This window comes from Paroedura picta, chromosome 14 (assembly GCF_049243985.1).
Source record: "Paroedura picta isolate Pp20150507F chromosome 14, Ppicta_v3.0, whole genome shotgun sequence".
Classification (NCBI taxonomy): Eukaryota; Metazoa; Chordata; class Lepidosauria; order Squamata; family Gekkonidae; genus Paroedura; species Paroedura picta.
Window position 1 is genome coordinate 6,906,015 of NC_135382.1, and position 17,418 is coordinate 6,923,432.

Consider the following 17,418-nt stretch of genomic DNA (forward strand, 5'->3'; position numbering starts at 1 on the left):
AGCTAGATTAGATTGGAGTCCTGGGCTGTTTGTCCCTATTTGGATGACTGGATGATCTATTCCTGATCTGTTGAGTAAGCAGGTTTTCCATGTGCTTACCTGGTGTGCTGCACAGGGCCTAGTTGTGAACCTTGAGAAGTCTCATTTAGGACCTTAACAAAGGTACTAAATTTATAGACTCCATACAGGAGCAGGCTTTCCCCCCATTGCTAGAGGTAGGCCGTTGCAATGTTTGGTATGTTCCATGTGCAGGAATCGAAGCGATCAGTTTGTGCTCTCCAATGGCTACTAGGGCTCATGGCAGTTGTTTCCTTTGCCAGATGGCAATACGAGGGCACTGCTTCCAGAGGAGACACAGCCCCTCCAGACGTGGTCCCCATGACCATTTCTCCATGCTGAGGACTGTCCTCAGGTCTCTTCAGGGCTCCCAGGACGTTCCCTTGATGCCCTGGGTATCTGAGGTAACTGTGACTACGGACAGCTCCCTTGAGGGCTGGCAGGCAGGTGTCCAGGGGTTTTCTATGCAAGGCTTATGGTTGGCATGTGAGCATGAACTGCATAGTAATGTCCTGAGATTCAGAACTCTCAAATCTGCCCTAATAACCTTTACAGGTATCCTAAAGGGCAGTAAGTGTTGGTACCAACAGACAACACATCAGCTTTCTCTTACCTTCCCCTTTCTCAACCAGGGCTTGTGAAAACCTGTGGTTCTTGATGGACCTGGAAGGCTTTCCTGAATGGGTAGAACTTATTTATATACTAGCTGTGAAGCCTGCTTTAAAAGTGGGCAGGAAGGAGGAGGGAGACCCTACTTGGCCAGCTGTCACCGCGGAAAGGCAGGAGCTGATGGTAACCCTCCTTGTAGCCTTGGAAAATCCTGGGAGGTCTTGCAGTTCAGGGTGGGAGCTCTGTCCAGGGTGGGGTGGGAGCTCCTCCCATCCCACAGGCTCTCAGTGGGGTTGGGGCCATAGAGCCAGCAGAATCAGGCGGGCGGAGGAGAGGCAGCCACGTTCACCAGCAGCTCTGGCAAGGCAGCAGGCTGGCTGGGGTAGCCAGCATTCCTCCTGCCATTGCCAGCATCCTCCTCTGGCAGCTCTTCCAGAGGAGCGTGGAGAGAGCTGAGAGATTTTAGGAAGCGGCAATCAGAGGGGCAGCACACTTACTGACGGCATGCAAGCTTCTCTGAGTGGCCTCCATGGGAGGCCCCCCCAAGGGCCAATCAGAGGGCTTGCATACCATCAGAAGTACCCTGCACATTTTATTATACTAGAATTTAAGCCCACTGTATCAAAAATACAGCGGGTGCTAGAAGGCAGTGGGTGGGTATGGGAGGCTCCTGGCTGGCTCCTCCCTCCGGCCCCCTCCCTCTCCAGCCCCTGGCTTCAGACCAGGGCTGAAGCCTTTCCCAGCCGCCCTCCCCCCTGATCTGCTGGCTTCAGCATGGGGCTCGGAGCGGCTGCTGAAACAGGGACAAGTTAGATTTCTGCTTGACTTAGTTGTTGGGATGAGAGAGATTCAGACACACATGCAGGTATCTGAGTGTCAGGGAAGTCTGCCGATTTTCCGCCGAGCTCCCCCCGAAGAACAGCATCTTTTATTAACATCACTTGCACATAACATGTATCCATGTATCTCTTTTGGCCTTCAGGCCAGTACTCAAACACAGAAGCTTCTTGCAGGTAAGCGTACAAGCAGCTATTGTTCTTTGTGCTTTCTACTTGCATTGCGATAACAGCGTGTTCAGCAGTTCACTTTAACAATACACACACACACACTAGGCCTGCACCACATTCCACCCTTTTTTATTTTTAATTTGTGAGGGGTAGCAACCTATGAACTTTTAGATCTAGGGGAGCATTGTCTGTGCCTCTTCCCCATCTGAGTCACTGTACCTCCTGTTCTGCCGCCACAACACCGCTGCCTGCATACGGTGAGGTGGAGCAGCGCAAGATTTCTGTGCCAACAGAATGGGTAAGCATTGGAACAAACAACATGTCCCTAGAATGGCAAAAAAGCCAAGACAAACGAATTTAACTATGGTTCCGAATAAGCCAGTGGACAACCAGCTCCAAAGTGAAGCCCACCAGGTAGGAAGAACATCCTTGTGAATAGTGGCAGCCAAAGTGTGGAGAGAATCCATTTGTTTCTGCACAACATTTGAATTATCAGAAAGATTGAAGCAACACATATTTGCTACAGATTGGCAACCTTGATGATGCAGCAGGAGCAAATAATGACAGCTCGATTATCTAGGATTGCATGTCTCAGTTCTTTTTGTTCTTCATTAAGCGCTGCTAGTAGCGTTTATACTTTTGGCTAGGCTACAGGCAATAGCAACAGTTATTCCATGGTTAATAACTGCTAAACTTGGCACTCACACTAGAGAGATGGCGAGAGCTACAGCTTCAGCCTTATTTAAAAGAGTTACATCTGAATTGCAAGATTCATCTAAAGAAGCCACGACTCTGCGAACTCTCTGACTAGAAAACCATTCTTTGCGTGGTAACACAACTGATAAGTGACTTAAACAACACAATGAATATGACACATTAGCTGGAATATAGTTAAAAGTATGTGATCCACATGTGAAAAACCATCCTGGAGGAAGAAATGTGTGAGCATAAGCAAATGAAACATTTTAAACTGAGGAACAATTAAGTACATTAGGACCAACTTTAAGACAGTGGGGCTTCTTGTGATGGTAGTATTAGAAGCAACATAAGGAGTATACAGAGAAAGAGAATAATCTTTGAGTGTGCGTGAGTTTTTTCCCCAATCATACATCTGCCCATAACTGAATTTTTTAGCAGGTACTACTCCCTTCAACCAAGTCTCATTTAACAACAAATGCAGAGGAGTACAGACAGGAATTAAGCATGTGGAGAGTAAATTGTGCAAGTTCATGGTGGATTGCAGACAAAAGGTGGATGCATTTACTTGCTGTGCTAGATGGGTCCAGAGATTAAATTTAAGGCGGTTGAGAAGTAGTTGCACCGGGCTGGTGGATAGCAGCAGAAAAATTCCCAACAGAAGGAAAAGTGACTTCATGATGCAAAGAGGGTGTGTGAGCAGAATTGGCAGTGATAGCCGCAGAAAGTGCAAGGAACAGATTCTCTGGTGTCTCCTGGGCTCCGGTTTGTTGCAGAAGCTGGTGAGCTTGGAGAGTCGTTGCTTTGACAGCCCCCCAGGTCACAGGAACTGCTTTGTTGGTTATTGGCACTCTGTGGTGTTGGAGAGAGATGTTCGGGAACTCCAGTACTGGGTTGGGCTGGCCTTGGTGCCAAGCCATGCAACCTATGGGTGACAAAAAGATACATACCCTCTCCCCCAGATTAACAAAGGAGCTGGTCCATGCCAAGTGGACCTGTCAGGTAAAAGACGATAAAAGACCATGGGCAGGGGTAGGAACGATTAGTACGTTCTACTATGGCCTGGCCTGCAGAGTTATAGGGCAAGCCATGAATGAGCTGAATGTCCCAGCATGACATTAGAGACTTCTAATAAGTCTCTGCCCCAAAGACAGATAGGAATAGGGAGGACATAAGGACGAATCTTAACCACCCTAGTTGAGGAACCTAACAAAGAAAAAGAAAGCAAAGAAGCACTCTGATAAGCAGGTTGTTGACCACCAACTCCCCAAACAGAAGGACACCTTTCACAAGTGGCCAATCAGAGGGCCAAAGTGATTGACTAATAACACTTACATCAGCCCCTGTGTCCAAAAGACCCTCTAGCTCTCGGCCTTCCACCAAAAACTTGTGCTTCGGCCGACGAGCTGAAATAGGGGTAGAGAAAGCAATCATTGGGCTGTGAGGCTCACAGAAAGTAGAGGGAAAACAAATGAGATGTGCTGGACCTATGTCAGAAGGAAGAGACTGTGGCATATTAACCCGCAGCTGCATAGTAATTGGAGAGTGCGTGCCTTCAGGAAGAACTAAAAGAACAACAAAAAGACCTCTTTGATGAGCTTCAGAGCGAGGCAGGATGAGACCCTCATGGCCAGGAGGCACTAGGAACTTAGAAAAAGAGGAGGAGGGTTTTCTTGAAACAAGAACTTTCTGAAAAGCAGAAGTACAGGGGAGGCAAATGCTCTGACCCATAAAGTTGATCAGAGGTGTAGACACCACCAGATGCAGCACCACAAGTAAGACATCCATTACTGCACTCACTGTCCCACACAACAAATTGTGCAGGTGTCATAAGCATTCTCATAGTCACTTTCCAATCTTCAGGAATCATGGCATTATTACGAGCAGTAGCCTCAAACATGCCTTGTACAAAAGTACTTTGAATTCCCATATCAATAATTGCCCTGCGTAGTTCATGAAGAATTTTATAAGAAAGATATTCGACTATATTCTGTCCTTGAGCATTTTGTCTGCCTGTCTGAATTACAGGACAGACTGCCAACATCTCATTAAGTTCAAGAATAGTTTCTGGATCTTTCGTTTGAGAAAGTTCTTTTTGAAGAGCTTCCCTAGGAGAAATGTGATGAGGAACTGGAGAAAAAGCTTCCTTATCTGGAGGCACAGGAGGAGGAGGCGGGAGAGTGGGAAAAGACGGACTAACAGGCAAAGCAGACAAGGCAGGACAGAGTTGAGGAGCAATAGGAATGCGGTCTGAATTTTCTTTTGGCAGAAGAGAGGCAGAAGAAGAAACAGGACAGATACAATCAATAGCAAAACGACATTGATGCCAGGTGTGAAGAATCTGAACAGAGGCAGGAGGTTCTTTGTGCAAAAGTTTCCCTATTTTTTCCCAGTCTTTGATCTTAAGTGAGCCCTTTTCCGGGTACCAGGGACATTGTCTATAAATAGTCTCCAGTAATTCTTGAATATCTCGGTCAGAGATGGACCTGCGACTTTTCTGACACAGAAACCTTAACTCTCTAACATGTTCCTTCTGAGGTTGTGTTAGATTTGAACCCATACTCACCAATGAGGGGTCGTGAAGATGACGAAGTGCACTGTGGGGCCTGTTCCAGGCGTTGATGAGTAGGTGATGGTCCCTGGCTCGGGCGCCACTTGTTGGGATGAGAGAGATTCAGACACACACGCAGGTGTCAGGGAAGTCTGCTGATTTTCCGCCGAGCTCCCCCTGAAGAACAGCATCTTTTATTAATGTCACTTGCACATAACATGTATCCATGTATCTCTTTTGGCCTTCAGGCCAGTACTCAAACACAGAAGCTTCTTGCATGTAAGCGTACAAGCAGCTATTGTTCTTTGTGCTTTCTACTTGCATTGCGAGAACAGCGTGTTCAGCAGTTCACTTTAGCAATACACACACACACACTAGGCCTGCACCACACTTAGTCACCAGTTCTGTCACCTCTCATGGAACTCATAGAATCATAGAATCATAGAGTTGGAAGTGTCCATAGAGGCCATCTAGTCCAACCCCCTGCTCAATGCAGGATCAGCCCTAAGCATCCTAAAGCATCCAAGAAAAGTGTGTATCCAACCTTTGCTTGAAGACTTCCAGTGAGGGGGAGCTCACCACCTCCTTAGGCGGCCTATTGTGGTGGCGTGGCAGCCGTGTTGGCACGGAGAAGGGTGTCCTCCCTTGGAATACAGGATGCGGCCAGTGGGAAAATTGGCACATGCATTCTTCTAGCAGGGCGCGTTGTCCTCTCTGGAGGTTCTCCATGGTAGGCCTGTGCCAGCGCAACTCCCCAAACCTCCATGAACAGCAGTTGCAGGAAGCACAGCCCTGTTTTCTCCCGGCATCCATTCTACTGCCAGTCCACAGTATTTGCATCTCATATGGATTATGTTTCGCCATGTTCGCTCTTATTTAGCCCTGCACTGCTTGCAGATACAAGGTATGTATTTGCAGAGCTTCGTTAGGCTTCGTGCATGAAAAGAAAAGAGGGGGCACGGTGTCATCAGCGCTAACAGCAGCATAAAAAGAAAAAAGTTCCAGAGGAGATCTAGGAAATAACAGGCTGGTCAGTCTAACGTGGAATCCGTCATTAAAGATAGAATTAGTAGGTACACTGGGGAACAAAAGCTATTGAGGAAGAATCTGCATGGATTCTCTAAGGGAAGGTCTTGTCTCACTAACCTCCAGAAGATCTGGGGGGGGGGGCACATGTGGACAAGGCATGTGTGCATGCAGGGGAAGGGAAACAGCACTATCAGAAGGGAGTTGTTTTTTTCTAATTTAACTGCCTGGAGCAACTAATAGGTGTTCAGTCATGCAGGCAAAGGCAAATCCCCTCCCAAAGTTGTAGCACAAAGCATGCTTCTCTAAGTTCCCCATCAGGAACAAGATTTATTTTTAAAAGAAGCAAGCATCGTGATTCCATAAGTGGAGGCAATAAAGACGCACTAGGCATCTAATCATTTAGGGTAGCGATCCCCGACCTGTGGGCTGCGGACCACATGTGGTCCTTCGACTAATTGGAGGTGGGCCCCGAAGGACGCCTTCTCCCCCCCCAGCCTAGCCCTTTACTTCAGCGGTCCCCAACCTTCATCTGGTCGGGGACCGCCTCCAGGGGTGGGGGAGAGCAAGCGGCCCTGCTGCCGCAGTTGCTCAAAAACGCGCACGTGCGGAACTGCTGCGCATGCACGTTTTGGCCACCAGGTGGCGCTAACACACATGCGCAGAGTTGCCGTGCACGCGCGTTTTGGCCACCAGGGGGCTCAAACGCGCACGCGCGGCAGTTCCGCGCGTGCGCGTTAGTGTTACTGCTGCGCCGGCTGCCGTGCCGGCTGCCGTGCCAGCTCTCGCTGCAGGGGGGGAGGCAGGCGCAGCCGCTGGCGGCCCGGTACGATGCCCTTTGCAGCCCGGTACTGGGCCGCGGACCGGGGGTTGGGGACCCCTGCTTTACTTCATCCCCCCGGCCCTTTACAACACACTTCGGGTGTCATTGTCTCCCATCACTCCCAGATGGGACTATCTCGTTGCAGAGAAACAAGCTCAGGGTTCCCATTGATTTGTCATTGTCATGAGTTAAAATTTCCATGAAAATAAAATGTTGCTTATGTTCATTGTTGTGGCGTGTCTGTATCTTATTTTGAAGGGATGTTTAAACATTACCATAGCGATTAGAGAGCGTTAGGGCAGTGGTTGAGGGTAGAGGAATAAACTACCCCCCCCCCACCGGGCCTCAGAAAAATTATCAAGCATTGAGTGGTACCCAGTGATAAAAAGGTTGGGGACCACTGATTTAGGGGGCCCTTCAAAGCAGAGAAGAGTGAGACAGCAGGAAAGATGAGGAGGGACTGGGAAGTGTGATTATACGTAGCGTTATGCCATTCAGCTGCCGTAATGCTATTTTTAACAATGTGCAGAAGTGCTCCAAGTATAGTTCTGGTCACAAAAAATGCACATAAGGACAACTAAATGTTTAAGGGGATAGAACACCTAGAAGAAAAGTTAAAGAGCTTAGGACATTGAGGGTCAGTCAGATTCACCACACCACCCTCTGACCTACAAATATTGAAGTCAGGGGAGGACTGGATGTCCCAGGAAGATATCCTTGTTAGTGGTATCCAATACTGATGAATGGTCCAGGAGAAGCACGAAGGATCTGCTCCCCCTGTCAGTAGATAGTGGTGAAAGGAAGTTCTCAGATGATTAACTAGGGGTGGCCCAACTACCAGCTGGCAGAGGCTCATGGGAATTGTAGTCCATGGACACCTGGAGAGACACAGTTTGGCTGCCCCTGAACTAGAGAGTTACATTTGTCACGTGTGAAAATACAGCACAGTTTTCTTAAATGGCCACATGGTGGTGCCAAAGATGGGAAAGTTACAAAGCCAGGTAAAGTTAGTCTACTGTGTGTTGTGATTGCAAATTTGGATTGATATATGATGTATGCATAAAAGAGTTTTTAAAGTACAATTGAATGTACAAGATCAAACAAAAGTGTAGGGAAGCCTATATCTGCCAATGTCCATCTACAAGGGGCAGGTAGGTCTATGCATAGCTGCTTTCCACATGGATACCGCTCCCTTTACCTTTCCCCCCACGTGCAGTGCAGTTTTTTAGAGCCAGCACACCATGTCAGTCTTTGGTTTTAACCCCACAAAGGTTGAACAAGCAAGGTCCAAGAACGTACAAAGAGAGAAACCAAAGGAGAAGTGTACCTTCATCACAACAATGAAATGTATATTCAGGTGGGCAGAACAGAACAAAGGTACCTTGAAGACCAACAAGGTTTCATTCTGGGTAGAAGCTCTTGTGTGCATGCATTGGGCATAAGGTTTCCATGTGCTTGCATTGAGAAAGCCTGTATGCACATGAAAACTTACACCCAGAATTAAACTTAGTTGGTCCAGTATGGTGTAAAGGTTAAGAATGATGGACTCTAATCTGGAAAACTGGGTTTGATTCCCCACTCCTTCACATAAAGCCAGTGGGGTGGCCATGGGCTGTCCTTGTAGAGCAGTTCTCTGAGAACTCTCTCAGCCCCCCTACCTCCCTTGGTGTCTGTTTATAAGCTACTTTGGGACTCCACCAGGTAGTGGAAAATGGGATATAAAAACAGCTCTTTGTCTTCTGAAGGTGCCACTAATCTCCACCTTTGTTCCAATGAAATGCACAAAACCTTAACCCCATACACTACACCACCAGTAGTCTGTCCAAAGCAAAATAGCCAGTGAATCAATATATGTGAAATAAATGTATGGATCTAGCCTGGTGTCCTGGTTAATGTGGAGAACGCAGCCAGCTGGGTGACTCTTCAATATAAGAAGTATATTTTTACTGAACTGGTTAAAAAGAACAACCCTTTAATTGTCCACATCTGTGGTGGGGGAAATAGCAACTCGGGGAAAGAAACTGTTCAGAGACTTCTGTTTCGGTGTTCCATCACCCACCCCTCTGTGTTCACAGCAGCAATGAATGCAAAATGAACAATCAACATTTGACACTGTGTGAATGCAGCCATACTTTAGTACTGTTTAGTAACTGCATGGTCAAAGGAACATAGGAAGAGCCTGCTAGGACAGACCGATCCAGTCCATCTCACTCAACATCCTGTTGCACTCAGTAGCCAACCAGTTGCCTCAGAGGGCCAAACGGGGCATTAGAACCCCTTCCCTATGGCTGCCCCCCTCCCGTCCCAGCACTGGGGTTCAGGTTTGCTCCCTTTAATCACCATGACAAGAAGTCATTGACGGACCTCTTCTCCATGAATCTGTCTTAATTTCCTTTTAAAACAGCTTACATTTACGGCTATCATTACCCCCACAGGCTGCAAATTACACAGTTTGATTGTTTCAAGTGGGTAGCCATGTTGGTCTGAGGTAGCACAAAAAAATTGAGTCCAGTCAGGCACCTATAAGACCAACAAAGATTTATTCAAAGTGTGAGCTTGCGTGTGTAGGCACACTTCCTCAGACAGTTTGATTGTGTATATTAAATGCCATCAAGTTACTTCCAACTTAGGGTGACCTTACGAATTGATGAAGTAGAAGAAGAAGAAGATGATGATGATGATATGAGACATGCAGTCGAGTCCGACTCTTGGTGATTCTATGGCACAACCACCGCCACAATCCCATCCCTCTTTCTTTTAGTTGTGTAATGTTCTGGCCAGTGTCCACTTTGATCGCATCCAACCACCGTTGGCCTGGCTTCCTTTTTCCACTGACCAATCCAAGCATAACTGCTTTCTCCAATGAGTTGGATCTCATGAGATAGCCAAAGTAAGTGAGCCAGAGTTTCATGATTTGGCCTATCAGTGATAGGATGGGCTTTATGCGCTGTAGTATTTACTTGTTCATGACTTCTGCTGTCCATGGACCCCACAGAAGCCTTCTCAAGCACCAGAGTTCAAATGAATTGATTCTTCTCTTGTTTGATTTTTTCATCATCCAACTTTCACAGCTGTAAGTGGCTACTGTAAATATGATAGATCGACCTGATCTACATTTGGTAGTCAGGCTTATGTCCTCACTCTTCCATGTGCAGTTCAAGTTTGTCATTGCTGAGCAACCCAGATCAATTCAACCTTTTATTTCCATATTGGAATCGCCACTCGCATTTATTTTGTGATCCAAGAAAAATGAATTCTTGAATGCATTCGATTTCTTCAACTTCACTTGTTATTGTGACAGGTCTGTTTTTTTGCAGTGTTTTTTTTTTTGTCTTGTTAGAAAAGGCCAAATTTCTTACTTACTTCATTGACCTTGGTGTTCAGCTGTTCTAGGCCTTCCTTAGTTTCTGACAGGAGGGTCCTGTTAGTACCAAAGATTATTTATATTCCTTCCTCCAATCTTAATTCCTCCAATTCTTTATTCTTTGAGTTCAATCTCTCTCATGATGATCTCAGCATACAAATTAAACAAGAAACCAGAAGTCAACCTTGGCACATTTCCTTCTCTATTTTGAACCAGTCAGTGTCATCAGATGATGTACGTATAGTCACTCTATGCAAACCTTATGAATTAAGACTTCCAAAATATCCTGCTGTTAACAGCCTTACGTGAGTATTGTAAACTGAAGGCTGAGGCTTCCTTTAGTGAGTTTTCCTCTTTTCCTGCTGCCTCATTCATTCATTCATTCACTCCTTCACTCATTCACTCCCTCCCAAAATGGCCAATGAAGGGCCTGGAAGGGGCGAGAAAGGGAGGGGTCACGGGTGGGCGTGTCTACAGCTCTGCTTCCCAACCGTATTCCGCATGATCGCACCACTTCTGGGGTTTCTCGATGCCTGAAGAATGTTTCAGGCGATGCTCAACAGTAAAAAAGTTGATAGTGTTCTAGGGAGAGTTCAGGCTTGATCGGATCTAGAACCACACTGGTGTTTTGGGTAGTCGTGTACCTGTAAAACTCTCCTTTAATACCACATTTCAAATAAATCAATTTCCTTCCTGCCAGTTTTCTTCACTGTCAAACTTTCACACCCATACACAGTAATGGGGAATGAATTATCTTGATCTTGGTTGCCAGAGAAACATCCTTACACTTAAGAATCTTTTCTAGCTCCTTCATGGTTGCCCTTCCCAGTCTCTTTTTCTTATTTCTCAGTTCTTTTTGGTTGATAATAGAGCCATTTTTTTAATCTTGAATTTTTGTCTTTCTTGATGTTTTGTTGTAATTCAGACTGGGCACTCACTGCTTCGAATTTTGATTTCCATATCAGTTATCAAGTGCTGTCCATATATATACAATCTCCTGTTTGGTTGCCTGAAATATGTTCAAAATTAACAAATAGTTGTCTTCAGAATCATAGAGTTGGAAAAGACCTTCAGGGTCATTCAGTCCAACCCCCTGCAGAGTGCAGGAAACTCACAATTACCTGCCCACCCACTATGACCCCAATTCCATGCCCAGATGCTGCCCTTCACACAAAAACCCAGAATCCCTGGCCAGTATGTCCTGGAAGTAATTCATTTCCCAACCCCAAAGTGGCAATTAGCATTCCCCTCGGCATGCAAGAAGAGCCAGGCACAGACACAATCCCTTCTGTCCAGCCACTCACAGTCTGCCTAAGCTCACAGAATCAACATTCCAGAAATCATTCTGCTTCAGGTTGTGCTGCCACCCTAAATCTTCCAAGAATACTAGGTTCTACTTTGTTTCGTCCTTTCATATCATCATCATCATCATCATCATCATCATCACCACCACCACCACCACCACCACCACCACCACCACCACCACCAATATCAATATGAATATGAATATCAATATCAATATCAATATCAATATCAATATCAATATCAATATCAATATCAATATCATTTCAATTTATTTCCCGCCACTCCCTGACAGGCTCGTGGCAGGTTACAACAGTCTTAAAACCCCATTAAAACTCCCATTAAAAGACTTAAAACTCCCAACATGGCGGAAAAAGAAATATCCTACTCCCACCCCTGCTACCAAGGTGACAGATAATGGAGAAGGAGCGATGTGCACTTCAAACCCCAGGAGGGCAATAGGTCTACCTTGCCGATCCCAGCCTCAACCATAGACCTGGTGGAAGAGCTCCGTTTTGCAGGCCCTGAGGAACGTTGTCAAATCCCGCATGGCCTGCAGCTCACCCAGGAGCTCATTCCACCAGGTAGTGGCCAGGACAGAAAAAGCCCTGGCCCTGGTTGAGACTCGGAGTATGTCCCTAAGGCCAGGAACGATTAATAGATTTCCCCCCACAGAGCGTAAGGCCCTGCGGGGGGCATAGGGCAATAGGCAGTCTCTCAGGTATGTGGGTCCCAACCCGTGTAAGGCTTAAAGGTTAAAACCAAAAGCCCAAAACATCCTAAAGCATCCAAGAAAAGTGTGAATCTAACCTTTGCTTGAAGACTGCCAGTGAGGGAGAGCTCACCACCTTCTTAGGCAGCCTATTCCACTGCTGAACTACTCTGACTGTGAAAATTTTTTTCCTGATATCTAGCCTATATCGTTGTATTTGTAGTTTAAACTCATTACTGCACATCCTTTCCTCTGCAGCCAACGGAAACAGCATCCTGCCCTCCTCCAAGTGAACACCTTTCAAATACTTAAAGAGGGCTATCATGTCCCCTCTCAACCTCCTCTTCTCCAGGCTGAACATTCCCAAGTCCCTCAACCTATCTTCATAGGGATTGGTCCCTTGGCCCCAGATCATCCTCGTCGCTCTCCTCTGTACCCTTTCAATTTTATCTACGTCCTTCTTGAAGTGAGGCCTCCAGAACTGAACACAGTACTCCAGGTGTGGTCTGAACACTGCCGAATACAATGAGAATATAATATCTTGTGATTTTGATGTGATGCCCCTGTTGATACAGCCCAAAATGGCATTTGCCTTTTTTAACGCTGCATCACACTGCCTGCTCATGTTTAGTTTACAATCCACAAGTACCCCAAGGTCTCGTTCACACACAGTGTTACCTAGAAGCGTATCCCCCATCCAGTAGGCATGTTTTTCATTTTTCTGACCCAGATGCAGAATTTTACACTTATCTTTATTAAATTGCATCTTGTTCTCATTTGCCCATTTTTCCATTGTGTTCAGATCTCGTTGAACTCTGTCTCTATGGAGTATTTGCCAGTCCTCCCAATTTGGTGTCGTCTGCAAACTTGATGAGTTTGCCCCTCATCTAGATCATCTAGATCATTAATAAATATGTTAAAAAGTACCGGACCGAGCACCGAGCCCTGAGGTACCCCACTACTCACCTCCCTCCAGTCTGATGAAACACCATTGACAACAACTCTTTGAGTGCGGTTCGCTAACCAATTTCCTATCCACCTATCTGAAAATCCAGATTGCAGTCCTTCAATTTATCCCTCAGAACATCATGGGGAACCTTATCAAAAGCTTTACTAAAATCCAAGTAAACGACATCAACCGAATTTCCATCATCCAGCAAATCTGTCACTTGGTCAAAAAAGGAAACCAGGTTGATCTGGCAAGACCTGTTGGAGACAAATCCACGCTGACTTCCTTGGATCACCAAATTGTCCTCCAGATGTTTGCAGATCATAGAAGGACGTAGATAAAATTGAAAGGGTACAGAGGAGAGCGACGAGGATGATCTGGGGCCAAGGGACCAAGCCCTATGAAGATAGGTTGAGGGACTTGGGAATGTTCAGCCTGGAGAAGAGGAGGTTGAGAGGGGACATGATAGCCCTCTTTAAGTATTTGAAAGGTTGTCATTTGGAGGAGGGCAGGATGCTGTTCCCGTTGGCTGCAGAGGAAAGGACACGCAGTAATGGGTTTAAACTACAAGTACAACGATATGCTTTAGGATGATTAGGGCTAATCCTGCGTTGAGCAGGGGGTTGGACTAGATGGCTTGTATGGCCCCTTCCAATTCGATGATTCTATGATTCTAGATATCAGGAAAATATTTTTCACAGTCAGAGTAATTCAGCAGTGGAATAGGCTGCCTAAGGAGGTGGTGCGCTTCCCTCACTGGCAGTCTTCAAGCAAAGGTTGGATACACACTTTTTTTGGATGCTTTAGAATACTTAGGGCTGATCCTGCGTTGAGCAGGGGGTTGGACTAGATGGTCTGTATGACCCCTTCCAACTCTATGATTCTATGATTCTATGTGTGTGTACGGCTGCCAACCTCCAGGTGGTAGCTGATCTATCTGTCTGTCTGTCTGTCTGTCATCAGGCTTCCAACCTCCAGGTGACAGCTGGAGATCTCCCAGACATTTGACTGATCTCCAGCTACAGAGAGCCATTCACCCGGAGAAAATGGCTGTTTTGGGTGGAAGTTATGGCTTTATATCCTGCTGAGGTCCTTCTCCTTCCTAAACTTCACCCTCCCAAGGCTTGACCCCCCAAAATTTTCCAAACTAGAGCTGGCCATATAGCACATGCCCAAGGAAAAACCATCCTCTGCAGCAATTTCCCCCATGGAAACTTATCTTTGTAATCTGGAGTAGCGATCCCCAACCTGTGGGCTGCGGACCACATGTGGTCTGTCGACTAATTGGACGCCTTCTCCCCCTTCCCCCCGGCCCTTTACAACACATTTCGGGCGTCATTGTCTCCCATCACTCCCAGATGGGACTATCTCGTTGCAGAGAAACAAGCTCAGGGTTCCCATTGATCTGTCATAGTCATGAGTTAAAATTTCCATGAAAATAAAATGTTCCTTGTGTTCATTGTTGTGGCGTGTCTGTATCTTATTTTGAAGGGATGTTTAAACATTACCATAGTGATCAGAGAGCGTTAGGGCAGTGGTTGAGAGTAGAGGAGTAAACTACCCCCCCCACCAGGCCTCAGTAAAATTATCAAGCATTGAGTGGTCCCCGGTGATAAAAAGGTTGGGGACCACTGATCTGGAGAACACTTGTAAACCACCTCACAACTTCATCTGACTGAGGTCCTATCACAAAAATCAGTCTTAAAACAATAGCTGCTAAGATCAGGAAATCTAAGCCATTGTTACAGTTTCCTGTTCATTGGCTGCAAAACGTAAATAACTTCTACTTGAAGCAGCCTAATCATAGACAAAAGAGGCCCCAAATATCCTTCAGAAAACACAGCCAAAGGAGCCGTTGTGACTTTGTGGATCCACTTACTCGGCCTTCCTGCAATTAAAATACCCCGAAGTCCTATTTCCTTGTATAAACATCGGAGATAGTTAGCAGGCTCATCAGATATTTATAAGTGAAACGTTTAATGCCGACAGAACTGCTTGAACAATAGGACCCTGAAACCTTAAAAAAATAATGTTTTTCTTGGCTTTGCATCTGATACAGGCCACGTTTTGACTAGCTAACTTGGTTCCCACTCCAATGAATTTTCCACTAGATTTTATGCCGATTAATGTTATCATATCTTCAATCCATTTGGTGTGTAGAATTTCCAAGGGGTAGCAGTATGAGAGCCAATTTTAGTATTATACAAAATGAGGCAGTAGTATTGTGGACAGATTGCACATTTGGGCATATCTTTTAATGCTTCTCCCCCCCCCCCCAACCTTTCAGAGCAAAACCTATATCTGAACACCATGTTCCTGGATAGCTGGTTAAAAGACACCCTAAGGATGACTGCTTACCTTGGTAAGAATACTTCTGATTGCTTTGTGGTGCAAGGCTAAAAAAAGGTATTGAAAATTGGACTTACCTGAAGGTTTCTTCTGCTGTAGGTCATGCATGGCTTCCTATGACAGATGGGCATGTAGGATGTATGTGGGTTCACTGCAGGCCCAGAGTCACAATGGTGCACAAAGGGGCAGGCCTCCCCAATAATTTGTCAACCCCCTCCAAATCAGTCCTAGGGATTGGTGTGAAATCGATTACAAGTCTGCCAATGAGAGAGTATCTCCTTCCCTCCTCCTCCCTCTCTCCCAAGGTTTGCCAATGAGGGAAAGATTCTCCTTCGCTCCTCCCCCCTCTGATATTGTCATGCGCCTGTGTAGATCCAGGGTACAGCCTCATTTGGAATACTGTGTGCAGTTCTGGTCCCCATGGCTTAAAAAAGACATTGGAGAGCTGGGAGAAGTACAGAAAAGGGCAACCAAGCTGAATAGGAGGCAGAAGCACCTTCCACAGGAGGAAAGGCTGAAGAGCCTGGACTTTACAGTTTCGAAAAGAGACAATTAAAGGGGGACATGCATGGGGTGGCCACTGAAATTGTTATCCCTCTTCCAAAATACTCGAATGCAAGGGCATCCAATGAAGCTTGTGGGCAAGTGGGTTCAGGATGGACAAAAGGAAGAAGAAGAAGAAGAGTTGGTTCTTAGATGCCAGTTTTCTCTCCCTGAAGGAGAGTGGCTTACAGTCATCTTCCCTTCCCTGAGAGAGCCCTGAGATTACTGCTCAGTCAGAACAGCTTTATCAGTGCTGTGGCGAGCCCAAGGTCACCCACCTGGTTGCATGTGGGGGAGGAGTGGGGAATTAAACCCGTCTCACCAGGTTAGAAGTCTGCATTTCTAAACCAAGCTGGACATGCAGTGAAGAAATTAACACCAGCTCATCATGCATGAGTGTATGAGTGTAACCGCTGCACCAAGCTTTGCACAGGAAATAATTAAAATATGGAATTCACTGCCAGAGGATGTAACAATGGCCACAGGCACAGAGAGCTTTAAAAGAGGACTGGATGGATCCGTGGAGGAGAAATCTATCAATGGCTGGCTACGAGCTGTGGTGACTGAGGGGAACCTCCATATTCAGAGCCAGGGAGCCATGTCAGGGGAAGGCCTCAGCCTCTGTCCCTCATTGTCAGAAGAACTGGTTGGCCACTGTCTGAGACAGGATGTGTCCTAGATTAAGGTGACCAGATTTTAACATTGGTAAAGCGGGACACCATTGACCGGGGGGGGGGTTCTTGATTAAAAATTTGGTCTATATGGAGGAACAAAAAGTTTAATAGAACGCATAGAATGCAAAAATAGTATTGTAATATCTATTTTAAAAATTTCAACATAAATACAATTTGCCAGGTGCCCCCAGATGTCCCTCCAAAAGTGGAACAATCTGGTCACCTTATCCTAGATGGACTATCGGGCTGATCTAGAAGGTTCTGCTTATGTTCTTATGGGTGGAACCTGAGGACTGTGGGGTTTGGGGAGGGACTTCATTGGGATAGAACACCACAGAGTTTGCCTTCCAAAGCATCCATTTTCTCCAGGTGATCAAACTCTGTCACTTGGAGATAGGGTTGCCTATCCAGGTGGTGGCTGGATATCACTATTACAATTAATCTCCAGGTGTCAGAGATCAGTCACCCTGGGGAAATGGCCACTTTGGTGTTATACCCCATTGAAGTACCTCCCCTCTCCAAATACTGCTCTCCTCACACGCCAAATCTTTCAGGCATTTTCCAGCTCAGATCAGTCAGCCCTTCTTGGAGATCACTTCTAATCTAGGAAGATCTCAGTTACACCTGGAGGTTGACAACTTTAGGTCAGTCCAACCTCCTGCTGGGGATTGGTCCAAGACTAGTGGGCCTCAGTTGCCATACAAGCTTGGTTGGTCAGGCCCTGAAGGTTACTAGGCCACATAGAGTTTACTGGTT

At 46.2% G+C, this 17,418-nt stretch overlaps 1 long non-coding RNA gene across 1 annotated transcript; it reads right to left on the reverse strand.

The window, feature by feature from the left end:
• Positions 1-1,540: 1,540 nt before the first annotated feature.
• On the reverse strand, positions 1,541-15,654 carry LOC143823467 (uncharacterized). The gene is made up of 3 exons (XR_013226487.1): positions 15,523-15,654; positions 4,936-5,097; positions 1,541-3,294 (listed from the first exon to the last, which is right to left on the reverse strand). It is a non-coding gene; the product is annotated as an uncharacterized LOC143823467 (long non-coding RNA).
• Positions 15,655-17,418: the final 1,764 nt, after the last annotated feature.